This window comes from Festucalex cinctus, chromosome 2, assembly GCF_051991245.1.
Source record: "Festucalex cinctus isolate MCC-2025b chromosome 2, RoL_Fcin_1.0, whole genome shotgun sequence".
In the NCBI taxonomy this organism is placed as follows: Eukaryota; Metazoa; Chordata; class Actinopteri; order Syngnathiformes; family Syngnathidae; genus Festucalex; species Festucalex cinctus.
This window is the reverse complement of record NC_135412.1, coordinates 38,611,759-38,633,308: the sequence shown is the minus strand read 5'-3', so window position 1 is coordinate 38,633,308 and position 21,550 is coordinate 38,611,759. Positions and strand designations below refer to the sequence as shown.

Genomic DNA, 21,550 nt, shown 5'->3' with positions numbered 1-21,550 from the left:
ATATCAAGATAATGTTTGTTTTTTTCGTGCATATTGTTTTTAAATCTGTTTCTAGTAGATTTCGTTTGAGTTTTACTTCTTGCATCCAAACAGTTTGCAGTAACCTACGAAGAAAACGAAGAAATACTTCAGTATCATCTGGTACCTGCGGTTTTTGTCTACCGATTTTCATCCATCCATCCATCCATCCATTTTCTTGACCGCTTATTCCTCACAAGGGTCGCGGGGGGTGCTGGCGCCTATCTCAGCTGGCTCTGGGCAGTAGGCGGGGGACACCCTGGACAGGTTTCCAGCCAATCGCAGGGCACACAGAGACGAACAACCATCCAGACTCACAAGCACACCTAGGGACAATTACCGATTTTCATATTCCCATTTTTCATTGCGTTCACATTTTATTTTGCATCTATCACAGAAAGCAATTGGCATAAAGTATAACCCCCCCAAAAAATAAAAAAAATAAAAATAAAATAAAAAACATGAGCAAATTGTAATTGGGGGGGAATTGAAAAAAAAATACTGATTCAGTTTCTGTAATTATGGATTATGTTTAAAAAAACAAATACAACCTCAATTTCAATATGAAGTTCGGACGTTGTGTAAATTAAACGTAAACAAAATTTTGCAAATATTGTTAATACACTACAAATACAGGATATGTAATGTTCAAACTGATTTTGGGTGGAGAGGGAATTCTTTTTGAAGTTACTGCGCAGATGTACAAATATTTAAAAATCATAAATACTGCAATGAATGACCTCATCTACGAACAAACAGTAGGTGGCGCCATAATACTTTACACTGTTGGTGGTATAGTGTTTTAACTGCCATGTATCAAGTTGCAAAATAGCCCATCTTAATGTATACGTGAGCTATATCTGATATTTTTAATGAATTGACGAGCTTTGCTTCTCAGACTATCACATAAATGGCCACGTGGTAAGAGTATATCAATAAGATTACATTTACACCACATAGTGACCGATTTACTCTGAAAATAATAACAGGAAGTCACAAGAGCTGCCTACTGTGCGTTGTTTGAGTGCTGTGCTGGTTGGGGTTGGTCAGTGTTGTCACAGGGCAGCATGAGACTCTCATCTTGGAAAGGATGTGCATTTTGGAAGAAAAGGTCCGTGTGACCACTCGTCCGTTTAAAACGTAAGCGAACTTTATTCCGTTTATATTATTTTATTCTAGAACTCATTGTTATTGTCATGGATTTGATCAAGCGTGTGGAGCTGAATCTCGATTACTTGTGCACAGTTAAGGCACAATTAGTGCACAGTTGAGGCACAATTAGTCAGTCACCAAAGAAGTACGTATGCTTGTTAAAAAGTGTATTTATGTAATATCCCCCCACACACACACACACACATTGTACCTGATGTGGTATAGTATGCATATTATGTGAGTGAGGTTAACTTCATTACATATGATTTGATTAATTGGCTTCTTGCCACACAGAATTTAAAGCCTTAATTAATTGGTGAACACTGTTTAACTGCCATATTTCAAGAGAGCACATGTAGTCTCACATCTATGACAATCATGGACTGCCATTCCACTTTGAAGACTGTTTTGGTGTTGCACTTTTGTTGCAATATTATTGGCATTTGCACACTTAAGAATGTTAACTGTTAATTGATTTACTGGAACAGATTATGTACAAAACAATACAATGTACGTAATGTTTACACAGTTTATCACTCTGACATGGACACTCATAAATGTCCTATAAGTCAATGCTGTCATCTGCCAGTCATGCCCACTCAGCTGTTGGAATGACAAAATAGAGGTTGACACATGGTACTCCAGGACAGAGAGCTGACAATAACAAGAGACATAGACAGACTGACATGAAAGAAAAGACTTCAAAAACACAGTAATGATAAGGAGTTTATGCACATTTTGTAATTTTAACACTCTTTATTGAATACAGACAGAAAAACTGCAACTGCTGGGGCATTCAACAACACAACAAAAACAACAACACGGTTCTGTATCATGTGTAGTACTTGTCGGGATTTTCTGCGTCGTGCTTTTTCTTGAAGTTTCTGTGATGCCTTTTTCCAACTGTTGCGACGTTCCTCACCCTCAAAATCATTCCTATCATATGTGTGGGACTGTGGGATCGCCTATTCATGGGAAGCTTCCACTTCCCACAGTAACTTAGGCTGGAGCAGACCTGTCAACTCTTGCCAAGCTGCTCTGTGTGTATTAATAGAAATTTTGGCTGCAACTTTGATCGCAGCTCCCCACTTGTTCCTGAGTGATGTCTTGTTTAATAACACAAGACCTCCTGATTCCCCTACACCACATAATCTAAGATAAGAAAATGTGTTCATATTTTAGGCTGAGTGGAGAATACCTGGGCCGCTAGAGCTGGCATGAAAATTCTAGTATTTTCAGCATTCAACATTGAAATGTCTTGAGTTGTACAGTTGTAATTTAATTTAACCCTTCACATAGCACTGGAATCTGATGGAAAATTGAAATGAAAAATATACAATGTGTTGAAACAGATACTGACTCCTGATATATCTGGATGGGTTTTCAATGTCGAGGACAATGTTAATGCAATGTGAGATTCAAGGGAGTATTTAGTTCTGCTTGCCAAGAGGATGTAATGTGAGTACGCAATCCATCCATGTGCCCAAGTTGCGCTGATAAAATAACAAACTTGCAAGTTGCAACACAAACAACTTTTTCATGTGTTATAGTCTTTGTGGTGCCTGCTTTCTTCTTAATATGTCAGTCGTGTGACAGTCGTGTGTCGTGTGACAGTCGCCCAAAATATTGATGAATTTCATCTCCCTGTTGTAGGACCCCACGAGTATTATAATAGTTATTTGTGTATTTATTTGATTATTTCATTTATTTAATCTTTATTTAACCAGGTGCTGTGATTAAGATTTCTCTTATAATCCATCCATCCATCCATTTTCTTGACCGCTTAGTCCTCACAAGGGTCGCGGGGGGTGCTGGAGCCTATCTCAGTTGGCTATGGGCAGTATAGGCAGGGTACACCCTGGACTGGCTGCCAGCCAATCGCAGTTCTCTCGCAATAATGTAAATGTATCCTGTGTATTATTACCTGATTTATTTACAATGTAATTTTTGCTCGCTACTCTCTTAATTGGCCCACATTGATAAATAAAGTTGTTTCTATCTTAATCTGAATCAAAATTTATCAGCGATAGACCGATGTTTTTTTTCAAGGCCGATACAGATACTGATTATTAGTAATCAAGGAGACTGATTACCAATATTTCAAGCCGATATTGATTTTCAGTAAAAGAGAAAATAATTAGCATCAAAGTTTTCTTTTTTCCTTTAATTTAAGACATATAAAGAATTGATGGCAAAAATTACAACAAAAATTGCAGGGAGCTTTCAGGATCAGCATGTGTTAAGATAAATTAAAAACTAAGCAAGTAAGTAGTTTCCTAAAGTTTTCTACTGTAAATATAATTTTCCAAAAATGTCAACATAATTTCTTTCTTTCTTTCTTTCTTTTTTTTTTTTATTAATTATATAGCGCAAGGAGTTCCCACTGTCAGCATTTTTTTTTTTTTTTTTTTTGGAAATTTAAATAAATCCAAAATTGAAAAGTAAAAGTCTGGTAATTGTTGTTGGTGGAAAAACGCCCAAACTGAATTTTACCAAGGTAAACTGAAAAGTTCTCCAAAAGTTCCGGCTGTGGAAAAGCCCCTAATTGTAGCTAATTTGGGGTTTTCATCAGGGTTCGTCAAAGGCTTCAAAAGATCTTCGCAGACAGTAAAAAACTGTCTGAACATGTTCGAAATATCTTCGCGACAAGTAAAAACTGTCTGTGAACATCTTACAAATATTGATGAAAACTCTCGATTTGCTACGTTTGCAAGCATTCACCGCTCAGTGAGATACCAGCGTTATTGGCCTTCAGATTTGTAAAAAAGGCAGATGCCGATATTTATAAAAATGCCAAATATCAGCAGTCATAAACGACCTGGCCGATAATCGGTCTATCCCTAGTCTCAAAGTCCTCCAGGGGCCTAATTGGGCAAACTCCATGTGTGCTGCCATGTGCCATTTAATAAGGTGGACACAGAGGTAATCAGGCTGTTTTTGTCCCGATTTTTCGCCTTCCTGATGAAGGACATCAAATACCAGACTATTTTATGTTTTATAAGATTATCTTGTAAGATTATGTTTCAGTTTGAAGTATGTTAAGAGTGGTATTGTCTGGATAATAGGGTCCGTATCAGGTGGTTGCTGAGAATCTTAAATATTAATCTTTGAATATTTACAACAAAAAAATCTTCATTTATGTGGGGAAAACTAAGAAAGTCGAGAGTCATGACTGTGAATTGCAATGTGGAACGGAATGTAGGCAATCAAAGAAGTGCCTTGGCTGAGGAAGAAGGAAGCGGACATAAATAAAAACACACTGTCGTATTTTGTACAAGTGGGCTCCCCAGACACAAGAAGTATTTTCCAGAGCAAGTCTGCTTTGATGAAACCATTATAAAACACTCCCACCTTCCTTCTCTTCGGAAACACTTTGAAAACATCAGTGCAACATACCTGCTAGTGTGTGTTCTTCTTCGTTATTGTTTGATCACGTCACGTCCTCACTACTTGTTTTGAGATCGGTTAGTGGGACAGAATTTTTATAATGTGGCGTTCTGTGTTCAGATAATCGGCACACAGTTGGGCAATGCATGATTTTTAGAATCTTTGTGTATGGTCTGTAAAAGAAACAACATACATTTTAATATTTGACCTGTTTGCTGGTTCCTGCAGAGGTGGTTCACCACTTTCCACAGAGGAATTCTGGAGCTCTTACAAAGTGACCACTGGGTCCCCTAGATACCTCTCCCCTGATTACTCACTTTAGTTGGTTAGCCAGCTTTGGGAAGAGTTCTGTTGGTTCTAAACTCCTTCCGTTCAAAATGATGGAGACCACTGTTCTTACTGAGTTCTCAAAAGCAGCACACATTTTTCTGTAATCTGTACCCTTCTCCAGATATGTGGCTCAAGGCCAAGCCTGTCTTATTAGTCTATAGACAATTCCTTTGACTTCATGCTTGTTTTTTTTTGCTCAGACAGACATCTGTTAAACTGCAGAAACACCTCAAGGATGGTAAGTGGAATCAAGATGCATGCAAGCTACATTTTCAACTTCAAGACAAAGGCAGTAAATACAGTGGTACTTTGATGTAAAAATGACAGGATTTATAAGTTCTTATGAGCCATTGTTCGGCCAATATTTTACTTGGACTTGCAAGCATAAGTTTGTGATAAGAGCGCTATAGGTGGTGGCAGACTGGCAGTGAACTCAAATAAACTCACTTCTCAACAAACAACAGTTTGGCAGATATAGTGAGCAATTCTTCAAATATGAGGCCAAGCCTTTTGTGCACAGCGTCATAATGAGATGTTGTATGTACAACTTTGAAGAGGGCGACGGTGAATGTAATACATTTTAGAATAAATAAGGCTGTAATACAACAAAGTGTGCAAAAGTGAAGCACTGTGAATAGTACTGAGTCTGACCTATTTGCACATACTAGGTTTGAATAATACTTGTCTATCATACATATCTGTATACTGTATTTAAATTACTCTATCAGTATTCACCAGGTCTGAGATTGGTCTGACAAGTCCAGTTTAACCATTATGACTGCAGCAGTGGGGAAGGGTGTTGTACAGTCCAAACATTTTGCATGATAGCTAAGGAATCCAGAGGATTCCATCAGTTGTCCAACTACATGTTAGACATGGGGGATACCACAATGAGCAGAAAAAGTCAAGACAGAGTATGAATGTCAGTGGGAAACTGGGGCATAACCTCAGTGAAATTAAAGGAGGACAAAGGGAGTGAGTTTTAGGGGGGAACTCTGTGTCAAGATGACCATATCTATCATGTTTGTCAGGGTGTGCTGGGTTTCCTCAATGTTTACTCTGTGGGGGTCTGGGGGAGTTGAATTTAGTTGTCATGTTGTTTTCCAAGATTGTGTTTAATTAGATTAGGCGCATCAGCAAAGCAACTAGGCCGCCGCCCATTGTGCACAATGTACCCTCATTTTTTCGTCTTTAAGGTGAACACTTCATTTTACAGTTGTATGACAGATGCAAACTTATGTCACAAGTCAAAATGAACGCTCACTGAAAATCATTGGACTTTGGATTGCTGTGATTTGATTTGTGAGGATTAGTTTGATTTCAAAATGTGATGAAATGTCATTTGACTACTATAACAATCTTCCTGGTTTATATGCTAGTCACAGGCAGAAGCAATACAATCCGCCATTTGTTTATATATAATGGAAGCATTTGCATTATGTTGCATTGGGGAAATATCAGAAATGTTCAGAATTGTCAATTGGACAGCACTGCTGTTTTTATTGAAACTGGAGAGCGTTCTTTGTGACTGTTTATCACAAATATGCACTTTCATAATTGCATGCCATTAGAATGGCCATGTTTGAGAATCGTCATGAACGTCTGTGAGCTTCATTCAGACTCATGGTGAGCATTTTGCCTAACCTATTCAATTTCGAAAAACACTCTACAGTAGGCCTATATATAATATGCAATCATCAATATGTACTGTTAGTAAACACATGATAAAATAACTTAATAGGTCTTCATTTATTTCAACAAACAAATGAAAAAAACAACAACAACACTTTTTCAAGAAAATGCATTTCTATTTGATGAGCTGAATATGTTCTTTTACTATTCTTAGCCCATTTTCGCTTTCGGTCTTTTAATGTCCTCCACCTCCATAGCCAAAATCCTTACAGATGAGGGACTGTTGCCCCTAATGCCGCCCGTCCTGATCAGGATTGTAAAAATAGGATCTAACATGGCAGTGTAGCAAAGCCAAAAGAGTCATGTTGTGTTGATCATTCTAATTATTCTATTAAAAGGAACATTTGTTGTTCACATTGAAAGCATTTGTTTTCCATCAAACAGATGTCCGAGGATGATTCTGAACAGATGGCTAGCCAACTTCAATGCTTAACAGCCATACAAATAGAATAAACAGTTCTTTTTGGAGAAATGTTCCATTAAGTATTACTGTGACTCAATCAGCACTCAGCGGAAGTTGCACAGTCCTCTGGCAAATTGATTTTAGTTGCAATTTACCGGAATAGTCACCCTCTGAAGCTTTCACACATATTTTTACTTCTCACGCTATAGCAGCTCGTAGCCAGTTGAACATCTTGTTCCTCAGAGCAATGTCCCCCACACTATGAAAACTAGGGGTGTTTAAAAAAAAAAAAATCGATTCGGCGATATATCGCGATACTACATCGCGCGATTCTCGAATCGATTCAATAATCGGCAGAATCGATTTTTTTTTTTTTTTTTTTTTTTTTTGGATTCACACCTTGAGCATGGAAGAATGTTATATGAACGGCACATTAAGCCTTAATATTTTTATTTTAATGCTGTTCAAATGTGAAACAGATTGCAAACTGTTTGTGTACAGTGGCTCACGGTTATAAGCCTCAAGTTTTAGATAAATATATTCATACAAATCTTACAGTGTACATGTACAAATTTACTGATAGTATTTTCTAAATTTGAATGGAAAAAAATTGCAACAATCGACTTATAAATTCGTATCGGGATTAATCGGTATCGAATCGTGACCATTCGTATCGGGATTAATCGGTATCGAATCGAATCGTGACCTGTGAATCGTGATACGAATCGAATCGTCAGGTACTAGGCAATTCACACCCCTAATGAAAACCCTTCCCATATCTCTTTGTGTACTTGTAACAATGGTTTATTTTTACCTGTGTGTGCGTGCGCACGCACACGTGTGTCTTGGTGAAGGGGGTTATCAAAGGAGGAAGTTGCATGACAGAATGTTGCTGATTCGGCATCCATTGCAGCCTGGTCATCCAGGAAGGGGGATTCCCCTGATCTGTGGACCCTTCTCAAGCTTCTTCTTTCCCAATATGGTAAATGGCACTTCATTTATATAGCGCTTTTCCACCTTACAAGCCATCAAAGCGCTTTACATTTTGACTACTCATTCACCTACTGATGATGCAGCATCAGGAGCAATTGGGGGTTAAGTATCTTGCTCAAGGATACTTCAACGTGGTCACAATGGCATGGGATCGAACCCACAACCTCTGGGTTGGGAGACAACTGCCATACCACTGAGCCACGCAATATGGGGCTTTTGAATTTGTCCTTGCCCTCTTGGAGGTTTAGATTAGGTGGTGGTAATGTTTGTTTTAACTGTGGGCTGGTGAAGCAATTTGAGACTCTAAATTAAAGACAATTATTAAAGACGCAGTCTGCCGGCTTCACTCAGGAAAATGCACCTTTTAAATACAGGATTTCAACAAACAAACTACTTCTCAATTTACAGATCTGGGCTTTTCTTCACATCTGTGGATGATTTTGTCCTAAACCCCCACACCCCCAGCCTGTATTTTGCCATTTTGTGTTTGTTTTGTAAACAGCGGGACAGTTCTGTGGAAAGACAGTGTTTACACCCCTCCAGCCAATCGCAGAGCGGGAGGGTGGCGTGTCGCAAACTGGGCCGGGCGAACGTGTCGGCTGCGTGACGTCACTCCCGCGGCAATTTGAAAGCACGCACGGATTTTTTTTTTCTTCTTCACTCACTCATTCACACACGTAAGCTTCTGTGAGTGAGTGAGTGAGTGAGTGAGTGAGTGAGTGAGTGAGTGAGTGAGTGAGAAAAAAAAAAGAATTGCAGAATCAAATTGCTGCGGGAGTGATGTTACGCAGCTGACACGTTTGCCCTGCCCCGTTTGCGACACGCCACCCCCCGCTCTGCGATTGGCTGGAGGGTTGTAAACACTGTCTTTCCACAGAAACGGCCCGCTGTTTACAAAACAAACACAAAATGACAAAATACAGGCTGGGGGGGTTGACCGTTTAGGACAAAATCACCACCAAAGATTAATATAAACCCAGATGTGTAGACTCAAAGTTAAAGTGTGTACATCCTGTATTTAAAAAGTGCATTTTCCTGAGTGAAACCGGCATACTGGGCCTTTAAAGTGGTTGCAGGAGGACGGCGTTGGAGATAATCTCATCCTACAGAACTTTCGATCATACATTATTGCATAAACTCTCTTCTTACTTGGTTAGTGGGCCCTAACATTGGTAAACCAGGATGCCTCTGATACTGGGGTTAGCACAAGCGTCATTGTAGAGCACAGGTCTCAAACTCCAGTCCTCGAGGACCGCAGTCCTGCATGTTTTAGAGGTTTCTCTCCTCAAACACACCTGATTAATCAGCAAGCTCTGCAGGAACCTGATAATGATCCTTATTATATGTTTCAGCTGTGTTTGAGGAGAGAAACCTCTAAAAACGGTGGTGTCAAACTGAATCCCTCGCAGGCCGCAGCCCTACAGGTTTTCGAGGCTTCCCATTTTCAACACAGCTGATTCATATTTAAGCTCATCAGAAAGCTCTGCAGGAGCCTGATAATTATCCTGATCCTTGAATCAGGTGCGTTGGAGTAGAGAAGCCTAGAAAACATGCAGTGCTCTGGCCCTCGAGGACCGGATCTCGACACGTGCTCTAAAACATGCCGGACTGCGGCTCTCGAGAACTGGAGTTTGAGACATGTGTTGTAGAGTGTCTTACCTCTCATCAGTAGTAATAAAGAGTCATTTTGCAAAACAAGATAAAAGCTTAATTAAAAACAAAACAAAAAAAACACACACAAAAAAAACAATTGATTGACATTCAAACAGGATAAAAGAATTTAATTGAGGGATGCGAGGATGAGAAGTAGAATTATAGTACAATATGATAAATACATTAAGATTTGCCTTTGGGCATAAACAACATATAAAGAATTGAAAACCTGACATCTCTCCAGAAATATATTGTGATTGTGCATGTGCTGCACATTCATTTTTATTTACTAGCACTAATAAAGGGAACATAGTATTAGGGGTGTGAATTGCCTAGTACCTGACGATTCGATTCGTATCACGATTCACAGGTCACGATTCGATTCGATACCGATTAATCCCGATACAAATTTATAAGTCGATTGTTGCGATTTTTTTTCATTCAAATTTAGAAAATACTAATCAGTAAGCTTGTAGAGTGTAAGATTTATATGAAAATGTATTATTTATTTATCTGAAATTTCAGTCTTATAGAGGTTGTAATCTGTTTCATGTTTGAACAGCATTAAAATAAAATATTAAGGCTTAATGTTCCGTTCATATAACATTCTTCCATGCTCAAGGTGTGAATCCTAACCCGAAGTCAGACGTTTTGTTGAATATTTTTCCATTAAAAATGGAAGTTTAAAAATCGATTCACACACACACACACACAAAAAAAAAAGGCAATGATGATAAGACGTTGAATCGGTAAGACTACCGAATGAACAATTCTGAGCTCTTTAAAAAAAATAAAATAAAAAAAAGATTTTTTTTTTATTGAATCGATCCGAGAATCGCGCGATGTAGTATCGCGATATATCGCCGAATCGATTTTTTTTAACACCCCTACATAGTATTATATAATATAAGTTTTGTTTTTCTGGTCATCCTAAAACGTTCCTAAACTTTTGTCGACGTAGCAATAATAATATAGCTGTAAAACAACATTAAGACCATAATTTGTCATGTTTTCTTTGAGTAATTGTGACCTCCTCCCTCTTGTTCCCTTTAGCGTTTTTTTGTGGTATTTGATCTTATCTCTTGAACAGTCCCATCCAGCACTTTTATTCTTTCAAAAAGTAGTTCTAAAATTTGTTCAGTCTAGAGTTGAAGGATAGATTGCATTTGCAATATAATCACAATTTAATAAAATGTTTTTCATCGCAAAGACTGCAAGAGGGAAGGCAGAAGAGTGGTTCAAAGCAGGCAGACGACTGACACTAGCTTTCAGTGAGGATATTGAGACGAATATCTAACATGCTTGATCTGTTTCCTTGCAAGGTTAAAAATAAAGCTCATCGTGTATGTGCGCTGTGTATGTTTTTGTTTTGGCTGCCGTATGTTGGAGCACGTGTTTGTGGAAGTAGCTGTCTTAATACATACACTAGCATGTGTGATCATGTTACTAACTGGAGATTGGTAAGCTTCAATTTTTATACGTATGTTTTATTTATTTATAATAAACTGATTGATGAAGACGTGTAGTCCAAATTGACATGTCATGTTTCATGAAATGAATCCACACTTTAGATTGTGCCTTACTGATTTACAGTATCGTGTATATTAGTGATAGACCGATATGTTTTTCCAGGGCCGATACCGATTATTAGTCATCAAGGAGGCCGATAAGAAATATTTCAAACCGATATTCATTTGCAGTAAAAGAGAAAATAATAGTGTAAAAAAAAAAAAAAAAAAAAAATAGACAAAAAATACCTTTTCTTTTAATTTTTTAATTTTAAACATATAAATAATAGACAGCTTTGTTTAATTAAAAATTTTAACAGAAATTGTAGGGAACTTCCAGGGTCATCAGCATGTGTTAAGCTAAATTCAAAACTAAGCAAGCAAATAAATAAATATTTTTCTACTGTAAATAAAGTTTTCGAAAATTTCAACATAATTTCTACATTTATTATTTATTTTTAATTATTATTTTTATAAATTAAAACGTGTTTGCAGTAAAAATAAATAAATAAATAAATAAATTGTTTTCTGAAGTTTTCTACTCTAAATAAAATTTCCGAAAATTTCAATGTAATTTCTAAATGTATTTGTTTTTTAAATTATTATTTTTTAAATTAAAAAGTGTTGGGACTTCCCAGTGTCAGCAGTGACAAATGTATACAAATTTAAATGTATCTAATTTTGGGGTTTTCGTCAGGGTTCAAAAGATCTTCGCAGACAGTGAAAATTTGTCTGAATATGTTCCAAATGTGTTTACAACAAGTAAAAACTGTCTGTGAACATATTACACATCCTGATGAAAACACAAAATTTGCTATGTTCTCAAGCATTCACTGCTCGGTGAGATTCCAGCTTTATTGGCCTTCAGATTCGTAATAAAAGGCCAATGCCGATATTTGTCAACATGCCAAATATCAGCACCAATAATCGGCCCCGGCCGATAATCGGTCTATCCCTAGTGTATATAGCTTATGTTTACAGAACACGTGTGGCAGAATTATGTTCTTACCACACTCTACGTCAAAGTATTTATTTATACCTGTAATTGGAGTAGATGAACTGTCTTTCATATTAATTAATACTTAATTTTACTTTACCTTAATACCCTGTCATGCGAAATGGATCTGATATTGTTTGTTGTAGAGAGATCAATTGTTGAAAAATACATTAGAAAAGGACCTGGAAAAAAAATAATGGTAAATTAAAGCGCAACACAAACATACTGTGTAAATTTTAACAAAATTAAGAATGATGACGGGCGATCAAACTCAAACCTCAGGCTGTGGCTAGATGCATGCGTATTTAAACCTTGGTTTGCTGTATACGTTTGCTTTCTACTTCACCCAGTGTGTGGGTCAATAATCCTAAATCTGGTAAGGCAAAACAACGTTTGGATTTCCCATCATTCTGCGTCATGACCCGTGACCTCATGAGTGCAGTGGGGGCTATTAAAGCAGGGTTAAAGGATGTGGGATGTGCATATCTTCTTAAACAAATATACAATGGTTAGCGTTTCATAGCCCACGTGGAGCAATAAAAATAGATTATCCCCCCCAACCTTTCAATCCTCCACCCTCCCTTTAGGAAGTAATGGGAATATAAACAATCTTTACCATGGGCAAAGAGACACCATCAAAAAAAAAAAAAAAAAAAAAATCTGTATTAATGTGTACAAGCACTTTTCAAGTAACATATTAACTGTTTACAAATATTAAAATGTCAAAACAACTTTATTGACAAAGGGCTAATATGTGCCATAATGAGTCATCTTCACATCGTTAACAATGACCGGTTGAGAGTAGCAAAAACAATAAAACACCTTTCCATAATTTTGATCACAAGCAGAGGTGGGTAGAGTAGCCAGAAATTGTACTCAAGTAAGAGTAGTGTTACTTCGAAATACAGTAATATTACTCAAGTAAAAGTAAAAAGTATAGTCATCAAAAATATCACTCAAGTACAAGTAAAATAAAGTACTCGCTAAAAAGAATAATCAAGTACTGAGTACCTATTTGAACCTAAAGTCTAATTTATTTTTAAAAACAATATCATCAGACAAAGTCACACAACAACATTTACAGATTTTGGAACTCATTACACACAAAAGGCGCAGCTCGTTATAAGGCGCACCTTTGATTTTTGAGAAAATGTAAGACTTTTAAGTGCACTTTATGGCCGTGAAAATAAGGTAAATCTAAAATATGAATTGGTTGTAACGACTAGTGTATCTGAGTACGAGTAGTGTTTCTTCTTCACACATCTACTCAAGTAAAAGTAAAAAGTATTGTGTGGTAAAACTATGCTTAGAAGTACTTTTTTTTTTTTTCAAAAAGTTACTCAAGTAAATGTAACGGGGTAAATGTAATTCGTTACTACCCACATCTGATTACAAGGGACAACTTGACGCTGAACTAAACTGGAAACTATCCGTCATGTGTTTATACTTTTAAACACGACTTTGTTTTCTATTGTGAAAACCGTGTTGCTCAGTGACCTGTCTACCAGCGGTGACCCGAAGTACAACACAATTACTCTTTGACAGTCTAAACATGGGCCAGTACAAAAAGTGGGCTCCTTTAAAGGAATGCTTGGAAGACACCGGCAGTCCGTCGTCCTCCAAACAAAAGTCATCATCCCATTGAAGGGGAGTTATTTTCTTGGGAGCAACCCAAACTACTTGGCCATGGTACAGTTATGGTCATAATGTTTGCTAGGGACAGTTGTTCTCCAACAAGGGGTTATAATACCCAAGTGTGTTTGACATTACGAGTCTTAAATGGAACAATACATTGCTGGAGGCAGCTGTTTATGTAACATACAAGGCGGGCTTTTCTTTATTTATCGAGTACCTGTCTACAAGTGACTCACTTTTTAAATAAAAACACTGTCGGGGTGCTCATGAGCGTGTGCAGTGCAATTAGCAAATAAATGAAACAATACTTGCTAATACAAAGTAGATCAGATTTTACAAGCTTCACAAATGTTCACTATGCAGTCTGCGCACTGCCTTATGACAAGCCACCCATTTCCCTTTTTGCCTTTGTGCCATGTCCAAATCTGCATTTCGGTTTTTGATTGAATTTACCTAAATAGGCTGCAACTTTGGTTTGACTGTGCTTGGGCATACTAGAACACACAAAATGCCTTTCCATTGACATTTTTCACCATAGAAAAACAACCGTAAAACTAATATTAAACCTGAACGTAAATTTAACAATAAATTTAGTGAAGTGGGATGCTTATACAGTATCTTTATTTGTTTCACAAAGATGCTTTACACAACTTTAGAACTAATTGTGGACAAATCCTGTAAAAGTGTTTTCGCATCACAATCCAAAACTAATTAATTGCAAATGTAATTAGTTACATTTTTTTAATCAGATCCTCGAATTAAGTCGTGACACCCGATCACAAGATATGTATAAAATGCTAAATGTCTAGCCATTCACATTGGTGGAAAATCTAATAACGACTGCTTACACTCCCAGCTGGGGAATTGAGGAACGTGTGTGACAATGCAATCATTCTGGGAATCGCTGCATTCTAGGACTGTAGTATCAGCTTAGGCTTTTTTTCATGCAATCACAGACTGTTTTGATGATTCGATACATATTTAACAATGTAGTATTTTAAAGTGGAATATTTCGGTTTGATTCAATGCACTCGCCTCTGTTAAATCAAAACCAACTCTCTGATTCAAATTGTTTTTTGCAGCACCGCTAATTTCCATTTTACTGTGGGGAAATACTTTTAACATTGCCGCAAATTAGGAGGCAATCAGTGTCCTGGATTGCGCTCGACCTTTAAAATTCCACTGTGTACTCGGGTCACATTGAGTCATGGCTGGGTCTTGCGTTTCCCACGATTATGTTCTGTTGAAAGATGCTTTTACAGGAAATAGTCAGCACAATCACCGTTAGACTCGGTTAACAACAATATGTAATACAACTAAATGGTCAGGCTGTTTTTCTCCCCTTAAAGAGATACTTCACTTGTTTAGCCCATTATAGCAATAAAGTTATTTTTTTGTCTATAATTAATTTGATAGTTTCATTATTTGTCCCATACAATTAGTACCTTTAAAAACACATTTTGCAACTTGCTGTCGACAGAAAATTACATCACAAGGGCTCAGGTAACCAATCACAGCTCACCTGTTTTCTAGGTTTGGTCATGTGACATTCGCAAGCTGAGCTGTGATTGGTTACCTGAGCCCTTGTGATGTCATTTTCAGTCGACAGCAAGCTGCAAAATGTGTTCTTTTAAAAGGTACTAATTGTACATGCAAAATAATTAAAGTATCAAATTTATTATAGGCAAAATATTAATGTTTGACTGCCAAAATGGCTAAATAAGTAAAGTATCCCCTTAAGGATTTAAAGCTCATCGAACAGAAGAAACACCTAATTGTTAACAATTCCTACCTTTCTGCTATCTTAATTATACTTTCTCAAATATTGGCTTTTTCTAGACTTTAGGAAACTTGCTTCCCTTTTGCCCGATGATAAACAAATGTGTTTCACTGACTTTTTTTCCCTGCTAGATGAACAACGTAAGAACACCAATACTGTACCACAAATAATGTCTTCTAATGTGTTTTATTGTTTCTTCTGTAGTGACATGTGGAGGACTAGAACCCTATCACTGATATTTGCACTGGTGCTGGGCTCAGAGGTAAGACCACTACTACGCCCTTTGTTTGTGATTTTAGCCAGCTTAGCTTGCTTTTTATTGCCAAAAAAAGAACACTTTTGATTTTTATGGTGTCCTGAAGGCCATTATTGTTTTGTTTCAAAGCAAGAGGCCTATTTCTTTTAAATGATGACGTGTTGTACCTCTCTGCCGAGCAGACTTTCTTCAAGGCAGTCCATACTGTGTAGTTCGTTAATGTTTATTGTATCGTGTGTGATACAACAATGAAGTGAGTGAGTAAACAAAGTGAGGAAAAGGTGGGTCTTCTTGGAATGAAATCTTTATGAGTACATTTTACAGGTTTCACGGTGCGAGGATGTGGAGTACATGACTGCGGATGAGTTAGCTTTGCAGGAACAGCAAGAGAATTTGGGCAACATATCCACCGTACCGGGAATGAAAAGTCACCAGATCCTGGCTGCGCAGTTCGAGTGCTACCTGAAGATAATCCGTGATCCACCGCGAGCAGAGGAAGGTGACGTCATCTTACAATACCCGCTCATCCAACTGTGTCGTCGTAGGCCAGTTACCATTTCCCTTCCAGTTCAAGTGAAATTTAAAGACACCATATGACAAAGTCAACAGGGTTACTGTTAATCAGGGGTGAAAGTGGATAGGATTTTTTTTTTTTTTGGCGGGGGGGGGAATTCTTCCTCAAACCACCAACATACAAAAATAACAAAACAAAACCTCCTTTTGCTACAGTTACACGGCACACACAATAAAACACAACAGATCTACTACATTATTAGGCTACTGCATTTACATTACACTTACTGTAACATGATTGTAACAAGGCATAAATGAGAAACTGATTTTCATTCAAAATTTTATTTTTTGTTAATTAAGTGCACAATAACAGTTAAAAAAAAACACCAGTAACCCCAAGCTCCATCTCCTAAAAATATTTTCCCATATTCCCTCGCATCTAAATGTAAAACCTCAATTTTAACTACGTTCGAACATAACAGAACATTGACTTTTTTTTAAATTGCTTGCACACTAAGTTGCTTCACTTTAGGACAGGAGGTGCAGCCTAGATAGATAATGATATCCATTTTTTTTTTTTTGCCTGAATTGTTTTTTCCCCACACAGGCAGTAGGGCTAGCAGCATTGTCTGTACTTGTATGTAGTTGGGAGGATCCTACTGTCTCTACTAGCAGGGTACTGTAAACACAGATGACTTATTTAGCACATTAGCAATAGTCCGATTTTTTATTTTTATTTTGTTATTTTTTTAACCTTTTCTCACAGAAGTTTGTAGCAGCCCATTTGTATCCATCCTAATGTCATACGTTAGTTACACTTCAAACCTGTAGGTGGAGCCCTAGAAAAAAAAACAACAAAAAAAGAGCAAATATTGTGGAACTTCACAAGCCATACACCTCCAAATTTGTATAATCTGAAATACAAGCAATCCTTTATGGACAAATATACTTTACCTTTAAGTTGTATGATACCGCAGTTGAGCAATCATAAAAGGATTATCACTGCATGTGGTTTGCTTTTTTGTAACACTAATCCTCAACAACTTTGAAGGTGACTGCCTCCGACTCTTAAATTTTATGAAAATGATTACCTGCTCACTTATCCACAAGTTGGGTGTCATGATGAACTGCAAATTTAGTATTACACTGGTTTAATTTACTTAATTTTTTGTTTACTTTGTGTACAAATGTGTGCTTCTTCAATATCTCTGTACTTGAATTTGTGCGTATTGTGACAACAAATTTAGGACAACCTCAGATCATGCGTACGCACACATAAGGACTGACCACATGAACTGTGGTAAACGTGTATATATATATATATATATATATATATATATATATATATATATATATATATATATTAGAGCTGTCAAACGATTACATTTTTTAATCAGATTAATCACATTTTAGAATTTTGATTAATCATGATTAATCACTGACTTAAAAAGGCTTTTTTTCCCCCAACATATTTTGCCCGCTAAATTTGAAGCGCACCTGTTATGCATTAATTTTTTTGACATTTATTGTTATGAGGACATCTTCAAAAATGTATATCCACTGCACATGCTCATCCTGCTTTTTCTAATCAATTAATTATTTGCATGATTTAAAATGGAGAAAAAAATGACCTACGGCATATGTAAACATTTATTAAATGCTTTACTTTAATGCATGTAGTTATGTTTATTGCTCAAACTCCAACAGCTACCTTTAATGTAGCCATCCACTGTCGGCTTAAAAAGAATCATCTGCGGTCAAAATTAATAGTGCGATTAATCTGTGGTAATGCAATGATTATTGCGATATTTTTTGTGATTAATTAATTAGTTAATGCTTTAACTTTGACAGCATATATATATATATATATATATATATATATATACATATACATTTGATAATAATGTAAAACTGGGTCTAATAATATACGGCAGAAATTCGTACTCATTATATACAATAGGAAAATCCAAAACAAATCAGAGGTGGACAAGCAGCCTCTCACGGTCTGAAGTCAACCTTTTCACCATTCCATTTTAATTCTTTACAGCTGCCTAGCAAAGGCATTGGAGAAAACAAACTTGCATATAATAACAGCCATTTCAAACTGTAAAAAGATACAAAAATACATTTGTTCAAGTTGTCTCTCATTCACCTTAGATAACCTTTGTGTTTGGTGCTCCAGTAATTCATTCGAATATACTGTGGTTGCTGCAAAGAAAGAGGATGTGAGTATGAAAGAAAGGAAACTTGGCCTTTGTCTGGTGGCACAGCTTTTTGCTGCTGCTCGGCTCTAATCTGCCTTTGAAATGTTATTTCGTGATCGGCTTCCCATCATGCCGCTCAGAAACCTGCTACTATCGGGCTTCCGTCTATTGTTGGCCTCGTTTGAGTGGCCCAGCTGCAGCGAGTTAGTTTGTGTGGACAATGCAATCTTTGTTGACTAGTAAATTTATATGACGGAGTTTTGAATGCAGCTATAAGTTCTTGCCCACCTTCGTGATTCTGTTATGTGCATTTGTTTTGGGGCTCTGTTCGCTGTAACAATTGAGTTTCCATTTTCTAAAAAAAAAAAAATTCTCACACTCACAAATTGCCATATTGCATCCATCCATCCATTTAGATTTTTTTTTTCCTTGTTGTGTTAGGTACTCAGAGGTCAAGGCTTCAAATGTAGTTTTTCGAGCTTTTGTGGCAAATATGTATAAAATAGTAGTAGATAGATATGTAGATGATTTTATATCATGATTATCATAGCTACTATCATTTAGGGAAATTTTGACGAAAAGTAGTTAATAGTCAACCATATAAATTAGTAGATAACACAATGATACAAAAACTACCAGCTGCAGACTTGAATGAAAATTCATCTTTAATCAAATTTCGAACTATTTTGACTTGGTGTCTGAATGCAATGATTGTATTCCTTTTATTTCATGCCGTCAGACTTTTCCAGACGCCTCACATCTCCCTCATATTTCTTGTATCTACTGCCCCCTGCAGGTAATTACTGTAACCGCACATGGGACGGCTGGCTGTGTTGGGAGGATTCACCTCCAGGGACGGTTATACAGATGTGCCCTGAATACTTCCACGATTTTGACCCTGCTGGTGAGGCCAGGAGAAGGCCAATCCAAAATAATTAAACAACAGGTCACACAAGGTTAATTTTACCATCTTGTCTAATAGAAAAAGTGACCAAAGTTTGTAATGATGATGGACAATGGTTCCACCACCCAGAGAGCAAGAGAGTATGGTCCAACTACACCCAGTGCCAGATCTACACCAAGGACAAACTGAAGGTGAAAATAATGCACTCAAATCTGTTTCGTAGGAAAAGCTACTGGTTGGCACGTCTGCCTCAGAGTCGAGCGGTCTCGGCTTCAAATCTTGTTGGACTTTCAACATTGAATTTGAAGCTCTGCCATGGATATCATTTTAGAGACTCGATTTAGGTGAAAAATAATTCAGCTTAAAGTGATTTCTACTTGTTTTGTACAGTTTGCCATCAGTTTGTACTACCTGGCTATGGTGGGTCATGGCCTCTCCATTGTCTCCCTCATCATCTGCCTCATCATCTTCTCATATTTCAAGTGAGTGAATTTTAGTCCTTTCACTTCCTGTCAAATATCTGTACGGGTATGATCACTTTTATTTTGCTCCGATGAGGGTAAACCAAAAAAAAAAAAAAAAAAAGCCTGTAAAGTCAATCATTGCCTATTTCCTCTTCACTCTTCACAAATTCACCTCTTCGCATTTGTTTTCTGCGGAACCTGTCATCAGCTTTTTTTTTTTTTTTACTGAAAAACTCATTTCTGTTTTTCTGAAACGTGTTATAATACCACTAAATGTCACAAAAATGCTGGATAATAAGACTAGTGATACAGCATGACTGTTCTTTGTATATGGTGAATTCATAGTCTTTGCCATGTGTATGTTTTAGCTCCCCTGAGTGACTGAGTGAAAACTCAAGCTAGCAAACAACAGAAGTTAGTGCTTGGTAATTGGTGTTTATTTACGAATTGTAAAATGCTCATATTTGTGGTACATGTTTTCTATAGCCTATGATCTGCAAGGCATTTATAAGGGGAAGATTGTAAGATGGTTTTGAAATTCCATTAAACTGTTTTGGTATCATAGTGGCTAAATCCATATAAAAGCTACACTTTTGCCACTTTTTCAGGAGCCTTAGCTGCCAGAGAATCTCCCTCCACAAGAACATGTTCCTCTCCTTCATTTTAAACTCAATTGTAACCATCATGTGGCTCTCTCTGACAGCAGCCAACAACCAGGCCATAAGCACAAGCAACCCTGTGAGTTCACTGCATTGTAACAATGAAATAACATCTAATTGACTCTGTCCAAACAGTACAAATCACACCTTCTCTCTGGCAGGTGAGCTGTAAAGTGTTGGCGGTGCTCACCCAGTACACATTGCAAACTACTTCTGGATGCTGTGTGAGGGGATTTACCTTCACACGCTCATCATCGTGGCTGTCTTTGTCGGAGAGCAGAAACTCTTCTGGTACTATGTCTTGGGGTGGGGTAAGTGCTGTCTCCACTCACCATCATTGCATGCCCTTTTGAATACGTGTCTAAGATTCCACCAATGAATGTCAGAGGTTTTGCTTAACATGAAATAAGTCAAAATATACGAAGAACAAGGGCTAAAAGAGTTGTTTTTTTTGTGTGTCTATCTTCAGGGTTTCCTATCATTCCTGCTATCACCTATGCTGTGGCTCGTGAGCTCTTCTTCAATGACAAGTAAGCAAACAGGACCGCTTATTCCTCACAAGGGTCGCGGGCAGGGTAGGGATGTCATCAAGAATTAGTGGATAGGGTCATGAATGGTCCGGGTTAGGATTGTAGTGGTATAATCAGTGGTTTAATCAATTTCACATTAATCTTAACTTTGGAGGTTGGGATTAAGTTTTTTTTTTTGTTCTTGTTTTGTTTTGCCTTTGGGTGGATCAGCAGTTAGTGTTAGAAACAACTAGGGGTGTGAATTGCCTCGTACCTGACGATTCGATCCGTATCACGATTCATAGGTCACGATTCATTTCGATACCGATTAATGCCAATATGAATTTACAAGTCGATTTTTGCGATTTTTTTGTTTTTTTTTTACTCAAATTTAGAAAATACCATTCCGTGAACTTGTACATGTACACTGTAAGATTTGTATGAAATTGTATTATTTATTGATCTGAAACTTCAGTTTTATAACTGTGAGCCA

General features: G+C 37.2%; 1 pseudogene across 1 annotated transcript in view; it reads left to right on the top strand.

Moving 5' to 3' along the window:
• The first annotated feature begins 1,007 nt into the window (after positions 1-1,007).
• Positions 1,008-21,550, top strand: part of LOC144014765 (calcitonin gene-related peptide type 1 receptor-like) — a 28,313-nt pseudogene continuing 7,770 nt past the window's right edge. The window contains exons 1-9 of the transcript XR_013282564.1: positions 1,008-1,158; positions 15,753-15,810; positions 16,129-16,303; positions 19,318-19,425; positions 19,504-19,616; positions 19,816-19,907; positions 20,498-20,627; positions 20,710-20,859; positions 21,018-21,078. The product of XR_013282564.1 is annotated as a calcitonin gene-related peptide type 1 receptor-like (transcript). The remainder of the gene's footprint in view (positions 1,159-15,752; positions 15,811-16,128; positions 16,304-19,317; positions 19,426-19,503; positions 19,617-19,815; positions 19,908-20,497; positions 20,628-20,709; positions 20,860-21,017; positions 21,079-21,550) is intronic.